This window comes from Corvus brachyrhynchos, unplaced genomic scaffold, assembly GCF_000691975.1.
Source record: "Corvus brachyrhynchos isolate BGI_N302 unplaced genomic scaffold, ASM69197v1 scaffold45, whole genome shotgun sequence".
Lineage (NCBI taxonomy): Eukaryota > Metazoa > Chordata > Aves > Passeriformes > Corvidae > Corvus > Corvus brachyrhynchos.
Window position 1 is genome coordinate 604279 of NW_008238361.1, and position 9026 is coordinate 613304.

A 9026-nucleotide genomic window follows, 5' to 3' on the forward strand; every position below is an offset into this window, starting at 1 on the left:
GCCCCAATGTCCAGCCTGGCCTTGGGCACTGCCAGGGATCCAGGGGCAGCCCCAGCTGCTCTGGGCACCCTGTGCCAGGGCCTGCCCACCCTCCCAGGGAACAATTCCTTCCCAATATCCCATCCAGCCCTGCCCTCTGGCACTGGGAAGCCTTTCTTTGTGTCCTGTCCCTCCATGCCTTGTCCCAAGTCCCTCTGCAGCTCTCCTGGAGTCTCTTTAGGTTCTGGAAGGGGCTCTGAGCTCTCCCTGGATCCTTCTCCCGGTGAACACATCCAGCGCTCTCCCATTTAACACGGATGTAGGTTTCCCTCAGCCTGGTTTTCCACCCCTAGATACCTTGAGCCCGGCTGTTCCTCCCTGGACTCAAAGCTCCTTCACCGGCCACCTCGTATCCTCCACCGTGCCAACATCTGTCAGCCCCGAGAAAGTCTGGTTTTAAACTAATAACAACTGTATCGCAGGTTTTGGAGTGCAGGATTTTATTTCCTTTCTCAAATATTCATTACAAACACAGATTGTGCTTCATTGGAAGTGGCCTTTAATGAACAGTATTCTTGTTTGCGTACAAGGAGCAGCTTCCAGTGCCATTCCCTGACAGTAATTGTGGGCTGAATGGAGCCGGCACAATGCTGGAGCGCCGTTAATGGCTATCCTGTGGATTGAGTGCTCCACTTTTGTCATTATCAGGCTGCTTTTTAAAATGCAGAAATTAGTTGGGCCAGCAAAGAGTTAATTACATTCCTTGTGACAGGAAACCCTCAAAGCACATTAATTGTGGAGAATTCTTTGTCTTTCATACAAAGCAGAAATTCGAAAGACCTCAGCAGATGATATCATAGAGGCAGTTACTCAGAGCATCATTTAGAAGAGAAAAAAAGCAGTGATGAGTGCAGGAGGAATCCCTCCTGGTACGTAACTACAGCGAGCTGCAGGATTTTGGGAGGCACGTCCTCATTTCTGTGTCACTGAAGGAAAAAATAGGCACCCAGAGAGAGGCTGTCTGACTCTGCTCGTTTCCCAGCCTCACTTTTTCCTGGCATTTCTCAGTTTCTAGCGCTCATGTCTTGGCAAAGGCATGTAAAAACAATCTCCCAAACTTCCCAAGCAGGCACATGGCAGCCCCAGGTGCCAGCGGCTCCGTCCCCGGAGGGTGCGACGGAGCGGGAACAGCGTCACCTCTGTGCTGTGCCAGCCTGGCCTCTCTCTGGCCAGGTATCTCCGGGGGCAGGGGACAAATGGAACACCTCATCCCCCAGCTGGAGCAGGGAATCCAGCAGAAAAACCCCAAAGGCGCTGTCTGAGTTGGTTTCACACCAAGCACAAATGAAGGCACCATGTTCCGCATGCTGGCATTGCCACGAGACCTGCGAGGGGTTGTTGATTACCAGGCTGAGGAGGAGCAGAAATGATCAGCACAATCAGAGACGGTGTAATTAACTGCAGTATGTAAAAAATAAATCAAATAACTCCTCTCTAATGATCACACGCCACGCTGAGCTGGGGGACTCGTACTACAGGTCACGTAGGTTCTGCACGGGGTGGTCCAGCGGTGGCAGGGGTCTGGCAGCCCAGGGTTGGGACATCAGGGAAGAGGATAAGGACATCCTCACTGCTGTTTTGGGGAGAGGTGGGGGTCTGGCTCACTCAGCCCATCAGCCTGGGTATCAGGGAGCAGGGAGGGTCCCAGTGCCAGCTGGGCTGGGCGGTGAGCTGGGAACAGCAAGGTGAAACCACCGCTCACCTTCACCCCTAAACACTCTCCCAAGCCTTTGTAGGTGGAGTTGGACATGGACAGCCGTGGTCTTAGGACCACTCTGAACCTGGCGGTTCCATTTCGGGGGCCCTTGTTGCCCAGCCCGCGGGTGCTGATGGCACCAGGGGCTCCTCACACCAGAGGTGTTTTCGTTAGTGAAGCCGTGAGCTGCAGCAGCACCCAGACATCCAGTCCTGCTGACTTTACAATTAAACACAATCAAATATGCAAAAAAGTTCCAACCAGTTCTGCAAAATAATTCAGCCCTAAAGACAGCTTGAAGAAAATAGAGGAATGGGCAACAAAACCTTGTTAGGTAGCTCCATTAAAAAAGAAAAGAATTGGATGTAGAGAGGAAGAGTTGCAGTGGCTGGGCAGCACCACGCTGGTTCCTGCTTTCCAGCAAGTAAGATTGTCCCAGTGGCAACAGGAATCTGGAGGATTTCCCCCTTTTCTCACTGTTTTTCTGGCTCTGACCCTGCACCATAATGCTGATAGAGTCCTGACCCTTGCAGGTGAGGAAAGTCCAGGGGTTGGGGTGGAATCCTCAACTGAGCGATCAGTGCAGCCTGTCCTTCACTGTCAACGCATTTACAGAGCGGCAGGGGGCTGAGAAGCTGGGTAGTAGTGTAAGGCAAAATTAGGGCGTTTGTTCAGTTATGGGTTAACAGAGCTTTTATTTCCGTTGGAGCAGCCAGTTCCCGCTCAAGGCTGGTTTTTTCAGTTGTCACAAAGTTTCTCCAGGCTTATTGGCTGATTTAGCTTAACTAAGTCAGAATCAGCTGGATAATGTGCCTTGCCAAATAGGCCAGGCTTTTCCCATTGCAAATTATGAATAAACCTCCCCCCATTGAAAGCAGGAAAGTTGATAGTGATCACACTTCTAAATGCAAACTCCAGAGAGGGACAGATTGGGCACTGCTGTACTTGGGGTTTACAGGGAAAAAACCAGGCTTCAGTGAACATTTTTTTATATAAATATTTTCCATTTGGATTTAATTAATTGATTTTAATGCAAAGTATTAATAGAGTAAGCCAATATTGTCGTTACTGCTGTATACGTTTCTAACAGGATTAGCTTTCCTGAAATACATATATTATTCTTAGGAGTCAGGGAAGCTGCTGGATGCTGTGGGAGCCCCCAGGATGCGGCTCTGCTGCTCCCTTCTGCCTGCCCTGACCCACCTTCACCTCAGTGGCTGCACTGGAGCTCACACCAGCAGCTGGGTCTGTCTCTGGGCTCTCCCCGGCTGGGAGCACAGGAAATTCCGGCTGTCACTGCTGCTCTCCGTGAGGAGACAGAACCCTGTTCCAGGGGAGGACAGCAACCACCTGTGACAGCTTTTGGGCTGCTCTGAGGGTAAATTTATGCACTGCCAATTGATCTCTGCTGTTACTGAGCCCGACAGTGAGTCAAAGAGATGCTGTGAAAGTTGAGTGTGGGGAGTTGTGAGAATGCAGGGACACACACAAACCCCCAGGTGGGGCGAGACCCGTGGCTTCAGCCGCCCAAGGCTGCTTCCCCAGCCCTTGAGATGAGGCAAGACAGAGTGTGGGAGCTCCGGCTTTGCTGGCAGCCAGCCCTTGGCAGCAAAACAGTGATGCACATAGTTAATTTTAAATGTTCAAGGTCTGCGTGGAACCTAAAACTCAGCTCAGCTTCGCAGGAGGCTGCACAGAACCTTGTGCAGCGTCGTCAATAAAACAAATGATTTCCAAGGTGGCAAGAAGAAGGAACAGTTGACCCAAGGGCAAGCAGTTGTGGAGGACCCACAGTGCTCCCTGCCTGGAATGTGGGGCGTTTAGGGATCTAAATAATTCAGGAGAAAACTCCAAAGGTTATGGAGATACGTGCTTCACTCCAGCTCACTCCTTCTGTCTCCCCATTTGCAGAGCTGAACGGGGATAAATGGTTTGAAGATGTTATCGGAGTTCCTCTCGAACACCTCTTGTCACTGGAGGAGCCTCCAGTGTCCCTTTTATCTCCATCAGAGGCTGCTCTGTCTGGTGAGTGAAAGGGAGGGAGGGCTCAGCACAAATTACACTGGTAATTCTTTTCCAGAACTAATTAACTTAAAAGATACTGTACTGATTGCAGAAAAGGTGTTAACAGAAGCTTAAGAAGTTGAAAAACAAAATTAATCTGCATTTGAGAAAGGCTCTCCCTTTAATCTCCAGCTTGTGATGTACCAAATGCCCCGAGTGGAGCAGACTGAAGCAAATAATGGATCTGGTGATGCCGGGGGGGCCCGGCAGGCAGCAGCTCTGCCCACCTCTGTTTAGGAGCAGGAAGGGATTTTAATGTTTGCCATGGATCTCTCTTCCCACCTAACAGCTTGGTATTATGGAAAAAAATAGTGCCAGTCTTTGAATATTATTTTCACATAAATTCCTTATAAATCGTAAAATGAAACTTTTAAACCTGAATCCTTTAAATTTGGGAGCGCTCTATATTTCAAGGCATTTCGGATGTTGCTGGTAATATTTCTCTCTCTCATCCTATTTCCCTGCCCTGTCCCCGCTCTCCTTTTCCATCCATCCTGCTTTGCCCTCTGACTGCAGTAATATCTCCGAAGCTCTGCATTTACACCCTCGATGGCCCAGTGTCACTGATTTACACCCGGGCTGGGGACACCACCGAGCCTTGGGGCTGAGGCAGAGCACTTGGGGGTGGGGTTGTGATGCGGCCCCCCAGCCCGGGGGTGTGCAGGGCCCCGATCCTGGCTCTGTCCCCTGCGTCCCCTCATGCCAGCCCCAGCCTCTAATGAGCTTTCCTGATGGAGGGTGAATATCCAGAGGCTAAAATGGGTTTATATTTTAGCACTTCTGAGCAGCTGATTTGCTCTCAAAGCTGTGAAATCTGGGAGCTGGCAATTAATCATGTGCCAGTCCTTGCCTGGCCCTGCCTTGCCTTGGCTTCCCTTTTGCTTTCCCACACACTGGGATGTCTGGGTCATAATGGGAGCCCGCTGTGACTGTGGGGCCTGAGGTCACAGCCCGTGTCCCGCTCTGTCCTCAGGTTTCTCATTGCTCACAGTTCTCAGTGTGATAAAGGAGTGCATTTTCTCAGTTATTTACGGAAATAAATGTATTATGGATTTATTTAGGAATACTGTCACTCCTAGTTTGCATCTGGGCACTTCTGGGCAAAAAGTCCTTGGACAAACCCCAGATGAGTTCCCAAGGAGAGGCCAAGGTGACGAAGGCATAAGCAGGAGCTCGTTTAACCAGTGTGGACCATACACTTTCCAGGAACTCTTTACTAATCAAGCCAACGTAAATTATTGTTTTGTGGAGCCGTTAAGTAACCTCTGCCAAAAAATTAACCTGTAAGCTGTTTGACGTCCCAGAGTAATGTATCAAAATGCTGCTGGCATACTGATCCCTCCCCACGCTGTGCAACAAATCAATTAGGCTACCAATTCCGTTCATTAGAATTCATTTAAATCTCAATTAAAAAGTTAATTAAAAGTAAGAGTGAGAAGGAAATCATGTCTAACATTCTTATTAAACTCAAATCACCAAATTAATTTTGAATCCAAATCAACAATCAGAAGTGGAGATATAAAGGAGAAAGGGAAAGCCGTGGGCAGGCTGCTCTGCCGTGGCACGGGAAGAGGCTGCGCTTTGGTGCTCCCAAAGAGGCATTTTGTGGACCGTGACGCTGCTCAGAGCCCTGTGCCTGGCATTCTATCCCATTTCATTTTAAAATACAGTATATCTGGTTTCTGGGATGAATTTGTCTCTGTCAGACTGAGCCTTCAGCAACCCCCTGAGTTCAAACGGCTCCTGCTCCCACTTGGCTCCTGTCAGCTCACCCCAAACTTGGTGGGTTGTTTTTCCTTTCGCTCCTGTGTTATAGGAGGCTTCTCTGAAAAAAGGGATCCCGTTTGGGATGAAGGTGCCCTCGGTGGGGGCCGTGCTGCCGACAGCCCCCTGTGCTGGGGTGGTGGCTGTGGGGGAGGGGGCTCCCCCGCCCAGGCATCCCCGTCTGCGCCGGGTCGGGGTCTGAGCGCATCCCGCTCCAGCCGGCAGGGTGGGGACCTGCGACTTCTCCGAGATTGTATTTAATTAGGACACGGACCTTTCCTTCCTGCCTGGGAGCAACGTACTCATTTCTGCTGTTTTCTTAAGGTCCAAAAATAGAGCCTCTCGGCCGTGAGCATCCTCCTGACAAGCTCCAGAAGCCTCAGCCTGATTTCTGATGCAGTTCTTGGCACTGAGGTCTGGGTGGAGGTGGGCAGGGTCCACCCAGCCTCTCAGTCTCATTAATCATTTGGCTTTCCCTGGCTGCTCGCAGCATCTTCTGGAGGAACCCTTCTCTTTATTCATTCAGACAACCCTTTGGATTAAACAGAGCCAGCTAAATGTCAAACCAAATCTGAGTCTTGATGCAGATAATCATTTCAATAATATTTCTCCATTTGTGCCCAAACACCAGGGGAATAAAGCTTTTCTGCTGTCAGGTAGTGTAAGACTGCAGTTGGTGTAAATGCTTGACATTGAGCCAGATGGCTTAGCCGTGCTGCAAACATATGTTCAACAAGCAGGCTTGCACACATTGGAATTTTATTATTTTGCACTGGTGAGACATGCATATTTATTTACTTGACCCCCTTTGGTGTCACTTTGGTATTAAAACAATCAGTTCTGGCGTCTCGGAGCCGCGGGGCAGCCCGGCCTCAGTGCCCCACGCTGGGCTCCGGCCCTGGCGGAGGGAGCAGCACCCCAGCTCCGAGGTGTTCCCTTCCCGGACAAGTGTTTACTCTGTAATTATACCAGTAATTTCCCCACTTTTTTAAGGCCGGGGTCTCTTGACGGGTGATATATTATGCTCTGTCAAGTGCATCCCAAACATCTCGCTGAGATCACCAAATTAGAAAAAAATAATCAGTGCAAAGGGGAAAAAAATGAACAAGATAAAAAATTAGAATCTTTGGGTGGACGCAGCAGCAGTGACACCGCCACACCGAGCCGAGCAGAGGCAAGCCTTTTTTTTTTTTTCCAGGCTGATATTAAATAGCCAGACATAAATCTCAGTAATTTCACAAAACAGCACCGGAATGGCCTGGCACCCAATCCACAGCTCATTAAAAACTGTAGGAAGCTTTCTCTACCTCACATATGCTCTGGGCTGGGCTTGCATCGAGTTTTGGATCCCAGTCCTGGTGCTGAGCAGAGTGGGTTCTGCCACCCCGACTGCTCTGACACAACCACAGGTCCTGGTGTGGAGAAGTGCCCAAATGCCAACCTGGTGGCCTCAGACAGGGCAAAGCCAGAGCACAGCCTGAAAACACTGAGGGCTTGGTCACCCAGGGTGGGATCCTTGAGCTCCTGTCTCTGCTCACCCCCATCCCCACCGGGCACCTCTCACAGAGCAACTTCACAGAACCCCAGACTGGTTTGTGTTGGGAGAGACCTCAAAGCCCATCCCATTCTCATCCCATGGGCAGGGACACCTCCCACTGTCCCAGGCTGCTCCAAGCCCCAATGTCCAGCCTGGCCTTGGGCACTGCCAGGGATCCAGGGGCAGCCCCAGCTGCTCTGGGCACCCTGTGCCAGGGCCTGCCCACCCTCACAGCCAAGAATTTCTTCCCAATATCCCATCTAACCCTGCCCTCTGGCAATGGGAAGCCATTCCCCCTCTGTGTCACTGCTGATGCATCTGGCTCCTCCACCCACACTATCTTCAGGTCTAGAGAGAGACAGAAAATAATTCAAACCACTATCCCATCCTTGCTACTGGATGTTTAGTGAAAATCAGGGAAAAACACTTCTTGTGGTGGCAGTCGGAGCAGGTCAGTGCAGGAGCAGAGGTGAGGACAGGTACAACCCCTGCTCTTTCGTGAGAGCCTCGCTCCGGCTCTCCACAGGCTCCCTCATTGTTGTCTGGGGCTGGGCTTGTGCTATTTTCAGCTTCAGGGGCCAAGGCCCATCCATTATTTTTGTCCATAAAGTGCCAGCACATCTGGGATGCTCTTTAAATAGTCATAATAATAATAATAACCGTGCTGCTCCCAACAAAGCTTTGCCCCTTCCCTGCTCCTTGCGCCGAGCGTGCTGCAGCAAATTGCTCAGCAGCTTTGTGGCAATTGAGTGGCACATTACTGGGGGCAGGGTGACCCCATGCCCTGGGGACAGCGTCCTGCCGCTGCCACCTGGCGCTGCCACGGCTCCTGGCATGCAGGGATGGAGCGGCTGCTGCTCTGAGCTCTGCACAGCCCCAGGGGATGGGCCATGGCACCAACTCCCCATCGCAGAGCTGGGGCCACTCCGTGCCCTCGGGAGCCGTGCTCGCCCCTTTCCCACCGCCACTGTACACCCAGTCCAGCTGTTGATTAACTTTTAGGAAGGATGGGGATGGGTGATGTGTGACCCCCAAAGGCTGGCAATGCCCCACGCCCTCTGCGGCACGCCCTGGCGCCGTGGGCACCGCCGCGGTGATGCATCGCTCGTGCCCAATGGTGCGATCCCAAATTGCACAGGCAGGATGGTAGATTTGTTGCATATGAAACAGGATTATCCTTATTATGAGATAAAAGTCTTTTCTTCCCAATTTCTGACTCTTCAGAGGGACAAAAGGGCACACACAGATGGGTGCAGTGACTAAATGAGTTCTGCCGTGCTGCGGTGGCGGATATGGAGCTGTCGTGTTTGGATGCGGCCGTGCTTCCAGAAGTTCTCATTTCTAGCTAATCAGCACTGCTGAACAGTCAGTTTGATTTATATCTGTTGATAAATCATTCTTCCTTACCAGTGTCCAGCTGGGCTGCGGCTGGGAGCAGAGGTGCTTCCTCGAAGTGCAGGCAAGACAGGAGGATGCTCCGGCACCCTCAGAAATGTCCAGGGCCTCCGCACACACCATATGCGTTTGGGGGTGACAAGAAAAAAATGCACCAGCGTTTTCACCAGTGTTTGGGGGGCTTGGGTTTCCTTGTGGTCAGAGCTCTCTGGGTACAAAGCCAGTGCGCAGCTGCAGCTGGTCCTGGCACATCCCTGGTGGGCAGCGGTGCTGGGCACAGTCCCGGGGCCGTCCCCCGATCCAGCAGCCTGAGCTGCTGGGGGGAATGTGGCCGTGGTTCCTATGTCTGCCTCGGGAGCAGCCATGGGAAAAGCAGAAGGAAATGGCTGGCAGGAGAGATCTCTCATGAATTCTCCTATTGATTTTTCTGGGTTTGAATTACTTTCTCCCACTGAACAAACCCACCCACCCTCATTTGCGCAGTGTAAGCCCGTGAAGGGAATATTTGGAATAAAAGGCCTGAGCAGCCCT